Source organism: Saimiri boliviensis, chromosome 3 (genome assembly GCF_048565385.1).
Source record: "Saimiri boliviensis isolate mSaiBol1 chromosome 3, mSaiBol1.pri, whole genome shotgun sequence".
Lineage (NCBI taxonomy): Eukaryota > Metazoa > Chordata > Mammalia > Primates > Cebidae > Saimiri > Saimiri boliviensis.
The window spans coordinates 62,844,043-62,857,055 of record NC_133451.1 but is presented as its reverse complement, the minus strand read 5'-3'; positions in this window follow the sequence as shown (position 1 = coordinate 62,857,055).

Sequence of the window (13,013 nt, the reverse complement as noted above, 5' to 3'; positions counted from 1 at the left end):
CTGGCCCCCAGCTCTTTCCTGACTCATCGCGGTCAACTGCTTCAGTCACCTGATCTGGTCACCTTCTTTGACTTAGGTCACTCCTGGCTACCTGCTCTGACCTGCCCCTAACCGTCCTTCTGCTAAACCACCCATCCTGCCACTTCAGCTCAGACCCCTGCTCTCTTTAATATAGCCAATCAGGATTAGCCTAGCTTGTGCGGTCTAACCCTAGCCAATAGGGGAACAACACAGCAGTAGGGACAACCTCTCTCAGGCATAAGTATTCCTTTTCCTCCCTTGTCCAAATGTGTGCTTGCCATTGCTCCACCTGTGAGCTGCACCCTTCTATAGAAGTAAATTGCCTTGCTGAGGAAATTTATATTTGAGTGCTACTTCTTTTACAACATCAAAAATTCTACTTACAACAAAAGTAAAAAGATTTTATTTAGTATAGCTCTTTCTCAGTTGTTATAGAGTAAATGGAATTACAAGAGATAAAATCCAAAGAAAATTCTCAGCTCTAACTAACACTGTGGTCATCTCCCTCTAAATTTTGATTTTTATTTGTTTTTCCAGTCCTTACACACCATCTAGTGGACATGTTGGGTAATGACTAGAATGTAAGTGGTAAGAGCAAAAAGGCCTGAATAGTCAGTGAGCCAGTTTTTGAGTAAAGAAATAATCCAAATAGTTAAGCTTTTAAAACTATCATTAGTTACTTAGTTTGGGTTAATTATATTCCTTTTCTTTCCCAAATTTCTTAATGAGAGCAATGCTGAAATGTTAATCAACAATGAGAAATTTGTAACAAATACAACACATCCCCTAATATTTTCTCAAAATCCATCCTTAGCTAAAGATGATAGTACATTAATTAATTTGCTTAAAAATAAAATATTTTATCACAAAAATAAAAACTGTAATGTCTTTTAGTTTACACGACTTCAGTTATGGATTTGGACTTTTGAGTTAATGCTGGAATGAGTTAAGACACTGGGGGACTGCTGGGAAGGCATAATTGGTTTTGAAATGTGAAAAGGACATGATATTTATGAGGGCTCAGGGGCAGAATGATATAGTTTGGCTTCGTGTCCCCACCCAAATCTTTTGTACAATTGCAATTCCATGAAGTGGGAAGAATCTGGTAGGAGGTAATTGAATCATGGGGGCAGTTTCCCCTTTGCTGTTCTCATGATTGTGAGAGAGTTCTCATGAGATCTCATTGTTTAAAAGTGGCAGTTTCCCCTGTATGCTCTGTCTCTTGTGACACCATGTAAAACATGTTTTGCTTCACCCTTTTCCACCATGATTGTAGTTTCCTTGCCTCCCCAGCAAGAAAGAACTGTGAGTCAATTAAACCTCTTTTCTTTTTCTTGGGTAGTTCTTTATATCAGTGCAAAACCAAACAAACACAGAGAACTGGTACCAAAAGTGGGGTACTGCTATAAAGATATTTGAAAATGTAGAAGCAACTTTTAAACTGGGTAATGGAGAAAGGTTGGAACAGTTTGGAGGAGTCAGAAGAAGATATGAAGTTGTAGGAAAGTCTGGAACTTCCTAGAGACTTGTTGAATGCTTTTAATCAAAATGCTGATAGTGATATGGACAATGAAGCCAAGGCTGAAGTGGTCTCAGATGGAGATGAACTTATTGGGAACTGGATCACAGGTTACTCATGCTATCTTTTTGGAGAAGAGACTGGTGTCATTGTGCCCCTGCCCTAGACTTCTGTGAATTTTGAACTTGAGAGAGATGATTTAGGTTATCTGGTAGAAGAAATTTCTAAGCAGCAAAGCATTCAAGATGTGACCTGGCTGATTCTGAAAGTGTTCAGTCATATGAGTTCACAAAGAGATGGTTCGAAATCGGAACTTATGTTTAAATGGGAAGCAGAGCATAAAGGTTTGAAAAATTTGCAACCTGACCACAAGTTAGACAAGAAAAATCCATTTTCTGGGAAGGAATTCAAGCTGGCTGAAGACATCTGCATAAGTAACAAGGAGCTGAATATTAATAGCCAAGACAATGGGGGAAATGTGTCCAGGGCATGTCAGAGATCTTCACAGAAGCCCCTTCCATCACAGGCCCAGAGGCCAAGAAAGGAAAAATGGTTTTGTGTGAGCCAGGCACAGGGTTCCACTGATCTGTGCAGCCTTGGGACATGGTGCCATGCAGCTCAGCTGCTCCATCCATGGTATAGCTTAAGCTGTTGCTTCAGAAGGTGCAGGCCCCAAGCCTTTGTGGCTTCCATGTGATGTTGGGCCTGTGAGTACACAGAAGACAAGAGTTGAGGTTTTGGAACCTTCACCTAGATTTCGGAGGATGTATGAAAACACCTGGATGTCCATGTATAATTCTGTGCAGGGGCGGAGACCTCATGGAGAACCTCTACTAATACAATGCAGAGAGGAAATGTAAGGTTGGAACCCCCACACAGGGTCCCACTGGGGCACTGTCTAGTAGAGCTGTGAGAAGAAGGCCACTGTCCTCTAGACCCTAGAATGGTAGATCCACCGACAGCTTGCATTGTGCACCTGGAAAAACCACAGGCACTCAATGCCAGCCTGTGAAAACAGGCACATGAGCTGTACCCTGCTGAACCACAAGGGTGGAGCTGCTCATGGCTGTGGGAGCTCACCCTTTGCACCAGTGTACCCTGGATATGAGATATGAAGTCAAAGGAGATGTTGGAGCTTTAAGATTGAATGACTGCCCAGCTGGGTTTCAGACTATCGTGGGGCCTATGGCCCCTTTGTTTTGGCCAGTTTATCCCATTTGGAACAGGAACATTTACCCAATGCCTGTAACCCTCATTGTGTCTTAGAAGTAACTAACTTGCTTTTGGTTTTATAGGCTTATATGAGAAAGGGACTTGCCTTGTCTCAGATGAGACTTTGGACTTGGACTTTTGTGTTAATGCTGGAATGAGCTAAGACTTGGGGGACTGTTGAGAAGGCATGATTGGTTTTAAAATGTGAGGACATGAGATTTGGGAGGGGACAGGAGTGGAATCATACGGTTTGGCTCTGTGTCCTGATCTTACATTGTAATCCCCACATGTCAAGGGAGGAACCTGGTGGGAGGTGATTGGATAATGGGGGTAGTTTCCCCATGCTGTTCTTGTGATTGTGAGGGAGTTCTCATGAGATCTGATGGTTTTAAAGTAGCAGTTTCCCCTGTGTGCTCTCGCTTTCCTGACACATAAGATATGTCAGTCTTGCTTACACATTCTTGTAACATTCAGCCTTGCTTCCCCCTCTTCTTCCACAAAGATTGTACACTTCCTGAGGCCTCCCCAGTCATGTGGAACTGTGAGTCAATTAAGCTCCCTTTTTAAATAAATTACCCAGTCTTGGGTAGTTCTTTATGGTAGTGTGAAAACACACACACACACACACACACACACACACACACACATATATGTATATATATATCTTTCATAATAGTGTAACAGAACTTTCTGGAATCCTTTAGTCAATTACTGTTCCATGTAACACAGAAACAAAGCAGTGGTTAAGAGAAGTAGAAATGAGAGATGTCTTATCTGAATAAAATAAGAAAACAAAAGATGAATTGAGAAGTCAAAGAAAATAAAAACTAATCCATATTTTGTATAGAAAGCCTAAATTATCCTAGTAATTTTATAATGAATTACCCAAACAATATCATGTTGTTCATGATATATATTCATCTCAATTTGAACTATGTGTAATGCACTATGTGTAATTCCTATTTAGCGTAGCACTAAATAGGAATGCAGAGCAGAATAGCCAAAGCCCTCAATCTTAAATATATTATTTATCTATCAGGAAAGATAAAACAATTGATTGTTAGCAATTTAGCATATTGCAAAGGTAGCATCTGCTGAAGAAATCTAACAACAAAACTCTTCTAACCCAGAAATTCTCTCCACAAAGGTAGTAGTGAAAGTAGGCTGGGTGTGGTGGCTTACTCTAATCCCACCACTTTCTAACATGGTGAAACTGCATCTCTACTAAAAATACAAAAAAATAGCTGGGCGTGGTGGCACATGCCTGTAGTCCCAGCTACTTGGGAGGCTGAGACAGGAGAATCACTTGAACCCAGGAGGTGGAGGTTGCAGTGAGCTAAGATTGCACCACTGTACTCTGGCCTGGGTGACAGAGCTAGACTTCTTAAAAAAAAAAAAAAAGGAAGAAAGGAAGAAAGAAGGAAGGAAGGAAGGACAGAAGGAAGGAAGGAAAAGCAAGAAAGCAAGAAAGCAAGAAAGAAAGAAAGAAAGAGAAAGAGCAAGCAAGAGAAAGAAAGAAAAAGAAAGAAAGAAAAAACACTTTTTTAAATTTAAAAAGTATAAAACCAGAATGTGATGGACATCACAGGCAATCAGCTAAGAAGTTGCAAAGACCAATAGGAATCTCAATGTTTAATATAATTGATACAACCCATTACATACAAGTTCTAAAGATAAGCAATAACTAGTTCTGAAGTAAGTGAACATAGTTCATCCTAATGTCACATGGTAATTGTATGATCATCTGTGTTAACCAGTTGGCTTTAACCAGAAAAAAATCAAACTTCTTGGAACTTTTTGAGGAGATGTAATTTTGTAACTTGCAGCACGGTTCCCAAGAGATTAAGCTCCCGTCTTTCTGCTGAAATTGGGAGACAGGGGCACTATCTTCCATGATATTTACATTTCAAAGAGATGACCCCCACATTTTAAGAAAGACATTCCTGGGTCATAAAGTTGACAAAGGCCTATTCAGTCTTCAGATGCTCTAAATATTTTTACCTTAGTTAAGCAATATTGCAATTTGGCTAGTGAGGTCTTAAGCCCCTGGGGAGCAAAGAATTCTATCAAAGCCAAAGTATCAGTTTTGCATTGCTCTTTAGTTTCTGAGATTACCAGAAAATTATTTACATTTTAAATAATTGCAAATCTCTCAGTGGAACAAATTTTTCTAAGTTTTTTCATAAATGACTAGAGAAAACAGAAAAGGGAGTCATAAAACCCTTGATGAGTTTTTTGTAATAAATACTGGACTCTTTCATATGTAATAAAACAAACAATTTAGACTCATCTGCTAGAGAAATAGAAAGAAGGAAATTACAGAACATAGATCAATAACGGAAAAAAAATTGTAGACAATGCTATCAAAGTTAGAATAATTGCAGGGTTAGGAACCACAGATCTTTAGTAGCCTGCTCAATCCAGGAACTGACAGTCTCATTCTATCCCACCTTCTAGAATTGTTGGGGAAATATAATTAGAAAACAAATTGTCTCCCAACCAATAAATCTCTCCACAAAGGTAGTAGAGAAAGAAAACATTTTTATTATTGAATCAGCATTAAACCGGAATTTGACATATGTCACAGGCAATCACTAAGGAGTTGGCAACCATTAAGAGGTTGCAAAGACGAAAAGGAACCTCACTGTCTTATACAGCCAAACAGATACAACCAGTGCATACACATTTACAGGATTAATCCTCAAGTAAGAGGACTTGACACCACCCTACTTCATTCTAACTTTACCTGGCAATTACCTGAGCATCTGTTTTAGCGAATCGGATTTACTCAGACAAAATCAAACTTTTCACATCTTCTTATGGAAGGAGATAGTTTTGTAACTTGTAGCAAGGTGCAACTTAAGTTAAGGCTCATATCCTGGCACAGAAACTGAGAGATAAGGGCACTATCTCCCGTGATTTACATTTCAAAGAGATGGCTCCCAGGTCTTGAGAAAGACTTTCCTGGCTTATAAAATTGACAAAAGCCCTATTTAGTCTTCATAAGAATTACATACACTTCAAAGAAAGATGAAAGTATTTACAATTACGGTTTTTCTAAAATAAATACCGAAAAGGAGGGAAGGGAAATTTCTTAATTTTCAAGGGAGAATTAAGACTCCTATTTTTAATGATTATTTGTCCTTACACACCTATTCTAGGATATGGGGCTAGTTGCTATTTACTGTAATGTTCTCTCAGCTTTTGGGATCTTGGCCAAATTTGAACAGAAGGAACCTCACAAGTAGTTATGTTAATATAAATGTTAATTAGAGTGTTTTACATTATTAATGTAAGTACTGATTTGCAGTCATGAATATGTAACATAAATAGAAAAATCTGCTTTTGGAGTTGACAAGCTAACCACTTTTTTTGCCAGGCTGTGGGTGACAGTCATCATCAGACACCAATTTTGGAAAAACTGATCAACTTTTGTCTGGGAGGAGTTCTGTACAGGGCCCATGGCCATGGCAGGACAATATATGAAGGAGAAGCCAACACCATTGTGGAGCCTCTCTGATCAGCAGGCAGTGACTGGTAAATGTATCTTCTTGTTTTGTTGAGTAAGTTTATAAGCTTGGCTCAAGTTAGGGATATTGAGTATTAACCTAAACAGTATTCAACCCAAACGAGTTTTGTCTGTTGTACTAAAGCTAAAAGGCTAAAAGTTAGAGTTAAATGAAATTCACAAATGACCTCATAATGGAAGAGCAGAAAAAACATTTTGACCTGATTTTATAGATGAAGGAAGGTAAATATGTAACCACCCAATGGGTTTTTCTTGCCTGCTTCCCAGACAGAGCTGATTTATCAAGACAGGAGAATTGCAATAGAGTTTAATACATGTAGAGCTAGCTAAATGGGAGATCAGAATTTTATCATTACTCAAATCAGCGTCCCCTCAAATTCTGTCCAGGGTTTTTTACAGATAGTTTGGCAGGCGGAAACTAGGAAATGGGGAATGCTGATTAGTTGGGTTGGGGATGTCCTCTTGTGCTGAGTCAGTACTGGGTAGGGCCATAAGACCAGATGAGCCAGTTTACCAGTCTGGGTGGTGCCAGCTGACACATCAGAATGTAGGGTCTAAAAAATACCTTGAACACCAATATTAGGTTTCACAATAGTTACTTTATTCATAGGAGCAATTGGGAAGATTAGGAATCTTGTAGCCTCTAGCTGCATGACTTCTGTGCCATAATTTCTAATCTTGTGTCTCATTTGTTAGCTTGATGAAGGCAGTTTGTTCCCACAGCAAGAAGGGAATTTGTTTAGGAAGTGCTGTTATCATATTTGTTCCAAAGTTAAATTATAAACTAAATTTCTTTCAGAGTTAGTTTGGCCATGCCCAGGAATGAACAGAGGTAGCTTGGAGGTTAAGGGCAAGATAGAGTCAGGTCAAATCTCTTTCACTGCCATAATTTTCTCACCATTATAATCTTGGCAAAGAGCCAAAATTGGATATCAATACATAACACTTTTTATGTGTCTGGAAATTTGAATATATCTTTTTAACTTCATCCTCACTATTTTCTATTTTTAAAAAAACAAAAATGAGACTCTGAGAGTTTAAGTAATTTGCCCAAGGTCATATAGAATGTAAATAACCCAGCTCAAATTTGTAGCCAGAGTTTCAAAATGTATCTTCTTCCATTTTACCATATTTTCTTCTCTAGGAATTTAGAGTAATTGAAAGAGTAGAGAAGGCAACGGCAAAGACTCTGGAGATTTTTTTGGGTCTGAATTTCAGCTGTCACATACTAATAATGAAATGCTTGGCAGGTTATTTAACCTCTTCAGGCTTCAGTTTAACAATCTATAAAATAACAAGTAATAACCTACCTCATAGGGTTGCTGTGAGAATTCAGTTGACATGAAAAGCTAAAATCTGGGCAAGATTTATTGTCAGGAAAAAATAGGGTGTTTTATGAGAATTGTAAACTTAAAGTAAAATCCTAAGCCTCCCCCTTTACCTAGGGGAGAAAAACCTTAAAAACTGAATTACTGGGCATGACAGTAAGGAAGGTCAGACATGCCGTGATATACTTTCTCCCTTTTAGAGTTTAGACATAACAGCTGACCAGTGTTAATGTTAAAATAGAGATCTTAAGACTGACATAACAGACAGGTACTTACTCCTTTAACCAATTACGAAGTAAAGAATCTTTGTATCTACCTATAAACTGTAAGCCACTCCCCTTCTAGATATCCCACCATTTTCAAGTCAAACCAATGTATACTTCCCATGTATTGATTAATATCTTTGCCTGTAACTCCTGCCTCCCTAAAATGTATGAAACCAAACTTTAACCACTTTGGGCACACTTTCTCAGGACTTCTTGAAATTGTGTTTTCTCTGGGCCCATGGTCACTCATATTGCCTCAGAATAAACCTCTCTAAAATTATTTTGCAGAGTTTGATTTTCCTGTTAACACAAAAATAATAAGAAATTATTATAATAAGAAGTAAAATATAAAGTAGGTGAAGGACAAAAATGATGTCATATGTCTTAGGGACATTAAATAAGAACATCATTTTTTAATGATGTAAAGTAGGTTTTTGTTGGATAACTATTAATAAATATGATAGCAAAAGCAGGTTGTGGATAGTTATGGAGAACTTTGAATACTATCCTAATGCATTTACCCTGTAAAATATGAGAATTTTTTTTTTTTAAGTAAAAGCAAGTTTATTAAGAAAGTAAAGGAATAAAATAATGTCTCCTTCATAGACAGAGCAGAAGTTTGGGATACTAAACTAAGGATATTTATAGTTTTTTTTATTATTATTTGCTAAACAAGGGGTGGGTTATTCATGAGTTTTCCAAGAAAGAGGTGGGCAATTCCCAGAATTGAGGCTCCCTCCCCTTTTTGGACCATATAGGATAACTTCCTAATGTTGCCATAACATTTGGAAGTTGTCATAGCACAATTGGGATGGGAGTGTCTTTTAGCATGTCAATGCATTATAATAAGTGTATAATGAGCAGTGAGGATGACCAGAGGTCACTCTCATTGCCATCTAGGTTTTGATGGGTTTTGGCCGGCTTCTTTATTGCAACCTGCTTTGTCAGCAAGGTCTTTATGACCTGCATTTGGGATGACCTCCTATTTCATTCTGTGACTTAGAATGTCTTAATGTCCTGGGAATGCAGCCCAGTAGGTCTCTCAGCCTTATTTTATATGGCCCCTACTCAAGATGAAGTTGCTCTGGTTCAAATGTCTGACATATTTCCCCTTTCTCTTTTATAAGATAATCTTTAATACTAAGAGTTGCAGAAGGATGAAGATCCATCTTTTGTAACTTCTTTATGGTGAACAGGGGCAATGATATTCTCACCTAATTATTATGGCCTCTTGCATTCAGGGTAGAGAGTAGTTCAGTTAGAAAACATTGGTACGTTGAGGGTCACTCATAACCCTTGAGTTCCAACAAAAAGTGATATCTGGAAGATTAATAGGTGTTCAATTTAAGAAAACATTAGATAAGCTTATCCTGCATTCCTGCACAAAGATACAACCACAATATATTCCATAATAGTAAAGCAAAATAAGTAAAGTTATCCCAAGTAAATTAATAAGAAGGCTTTCCATGAACTGGGCAATTGTTGAAACCAAGCTGATATGGGTTGCTAGCTGATTCCAACATGCTCAGAATTAGAATACTGATCCATATTTTTATATTACCCATCTCTCCTGTGTCTCCAGAGCAGCAGTCAAAGACCACTGGTTGCTTCACAGGAAAAAGCTGGATCAGTATAAATTACAGAAAAAACTCAAAAACAACTGATGAGACTAGAATCTAGTAACAGGTGTAACACAGTTCTTGAAACATAATTTTTTTTCTCTCCAGTTTCCCATTTTTACTAAAGATAAATCATGTTAAGACTAATTTTCTTTATTACACTTGATTATTTGTATAAAGCTCAGCAAAAATAATTATTGTTTTACATAGCCTTTAAAAAATTGGCTTGGATGGAATTCTGCTCCATAGAAGGAATCTCAGATAAGACTTTAAATACCAAGCCCAGCCATGTGTTTGTACTCTCAAATATCTATTAGTTGTGTAAATTCCTCTCTTCTTGAGGTCCCAAGGTAATTTGGAGCTTCTGGGCCTGTTAGAAAGTGACATTCTTTACTTACTGCAGGTCAGAAACCCTATACAGACTGTGTAGACAAGGTATAAGGCCAGTTTTCCCAGGGGGTTTTTACTGGCTTTGCAAGTCAAATTTGATTCCTTAAAGGAAAGCACAACATTCTAGTCAAAGTCTTGTTAAAATAACGAGTTTCTCCAATTGTGTCCTGTTGCAAAAGAAAACATTTTTATTGCACTTATGCAAATAACTATATTGCCGTAAGTTAAGAATACTCACAAATAGTCTCCAAATTCTGGAGAAATCAGGTAGAGAGAAACAAATATGCTCCACCTTTTATTCATGGGAGCATAATTTAATCAATTGTCAAAAACTGTAAACAGCTCAGAAGAAAAGTTTCCTTGGCTCTGAAGAACAAAACAAAGGATCAGAATGTTTTAAGCAAAAAGTCAAAAAGATCCTATCAGCCTTATATTAATTTAGTCCATGCAGTTAATTCCTGTCCTGCTTGATATTCATAAACATTTCAGCTCTCCATGACTCCTGAAAGTTTTTTCCTCTGTTCTAATGTCACAATCTCCTAACTTATCAGAAAACTGAATTCAAGAGCACCTGTGAAAGTTCTATAGCTGATTATAAACCACCTTTTAAAGCAGAGGAAAACAAGACAACAATTGTCCATGGAAAATAAAATGTCTTAGGGCAGCCTCTATTAAAGCTACTATTCACTAGAAATTTTGGTTATTCCTGTGGCATACAATAATTTTGCATAAAAATTATAGTCATTAATAACATGTACTAAGTCATCAGAATTATAGTAGTTTAAGAAAGGTTTGAAACACACATCAATAACATATTTATACAAATACAGCCCAAAGAAAACCAAGGACCACTTCATATTTGACAATGCTTCCTTTATAATTTTTATATCAAATAAGCCAATATGTCTCTTCTGAACTTTAGGGGGCTTAATATTCAAAAGATTACTTAGATCTGAAAAAGACATGATTGTAATTTAATTTTAGAAAGTTTTTCAAATATCAAAGGTTTAAAACACTTGACAATAAAAAATAAAATCCCAGATTACCATAAATTTTTGGTAAATTATTCATTTAGCCAAAATGATAACTTAAACATTTTAAGAAGGCAAAAATCTTTACTCATTAACAGAGGGAATACTTAACTTTTCAAACAATGTTTCTTCTTTCTCTTATTTTTCCTACAATTTATTCAAAAAGCAAACAAAAATTCTTTCTTTTTATAAGACAAAGTCTTGCTCTGTCACCAGGAGCCCTGCTGGAGTGCAGTGGCGCAATCTCAGCTCACTGAAACCTCCTCCTCCTGGGTTCAAGCAATTCTCCTGTCTCAGCCTCCCGAGTAGCTAGGACTACAGACTTGTGCCACCATGACCAGCTAATTTTTATATTTTAGTAGAGATGGGGTTTCACTATGTTGGCCAGGATGGTCTTGATCTGCTGACCTCGTGATCTGCCCGCCTCAGCCTCCCAAAGTGCTGGGATCACAGGCATGAACCACCAAAAATCCTTCTTTTTTAAATAAAATATAAAAATCTCGTTCAAAAGAGAAAACCAAATTTCACTGCTACATTAGTGTGTTATTATAATTATTATTTTTTTTCTTTTTCAGACAAACTCTCTCTCTGTTGCCCAGGCTGGGGTCTAGTGGCACAATCTGGGCTCACTGCAACCTCCACCTCCTGGGTTCAAGTTATTGTCATACCTCCACCTCTGGAGTAGGTGGGATTACAGGCATGTACCACCACACCCAGCTAATTTTTGTATTTTTAGTATAGATAAGATTTCACCATGTTGTCCGTGCTGGTCTCAAACTCATGGTCTCAAGTGATCAGCCTGCTTTGGCCTCCCAAAGTGTTGGGATTACAGGCATAATCCTTCATGCCCAGCCACGTTAGTGCATTATTGAGTCAAACCCAATTCTTAATAAAACTTTACAGACAAATCTATTCAATTTTAATGTCTGACCATGAAATAAGAGTCTCATAAATCTTTTTTTATAATCCTTTACAATTTTTGTTAAAGAGCAGATCAGTGCTGTAACAAAAACCTTTTGTGCTTTGACTCCCATGTTCAGTTATCATATTGCAGTTTTACATTTTTATTTTTATTTTTTAATTTTTTAATTTTTTATTACTATTTTTTTTTTGAGACGGAGTTTCACTCGTTTCCCAGGCTGGAATTCAATGGCGCGATCTCGGCTCACCGCAACCTCCGCCTCCTGGGTTCAGGCAATTCTCCTGCCTCAGCCTCCCGAGTAGCTGGGATTACAGGCACGCGCCACCATGCCCAGCTAATTTTTGTATTTTTAGTAGAGATGGGGTTTCACTATGTTGACCAGGACGGTCTCGATCTCTTGACCTCGTGATCCACCCGCCTCAGCCTCCCAAAGTGCTGGGATTACAGGCTTGAGCCACCGCGCCTGGCAAGTTTTACATTTTTTAAGGTGTCAAACTGATAGGTTTTGCGTCATAATTCTTCCACACTCAATAATGTATACAAAACTTTCAAGATTCCTTTTTATTATTCTTTATATTATTTTATGTTTTTAATGATTAATTATTTGTGACATGAGTAGGGCTCACATTTAGCATTTAAGTGTTAAAAATACATAGTTTTTAAAAAATTAATGTGCATTAGAGAAACTATACCTGAGACCAAAAAAAGAAAGATTATTAAAAGGCAACAGAAAAATTTTACCTTGTAGTTATATTCCTCATACAACATTTTTTTTAAAAAACCTACAATTAAAATGCCAGATTATTTTAACAGAAGAAGGGAATGGATGCTAACATTCTTTTCTTGTAGAAACAGTTAGCCCTAGATAATGATAGACAAATATGTTTAAACTTTTGCTAGAAACTGAATGAGATAATTACATTATTATCATTATATAATTTGAATATGAAATTTTTCAACTTGCCAGAAATTATAAAATATAAAGAAATATGCTTAATTCATTCAAAGAAGAAAATAACAATAAAAATAAATCAATATGAGTCATAAAATAAGATGACAGAAACAAGTCTAAATATGTACATAATCATAATAAACATAAATGAGTTAAATTCATTTAAAAGACAGAGATAATCTGCCATAAATTATCAGAAAAGAGACTCTATGACAGACATTTGC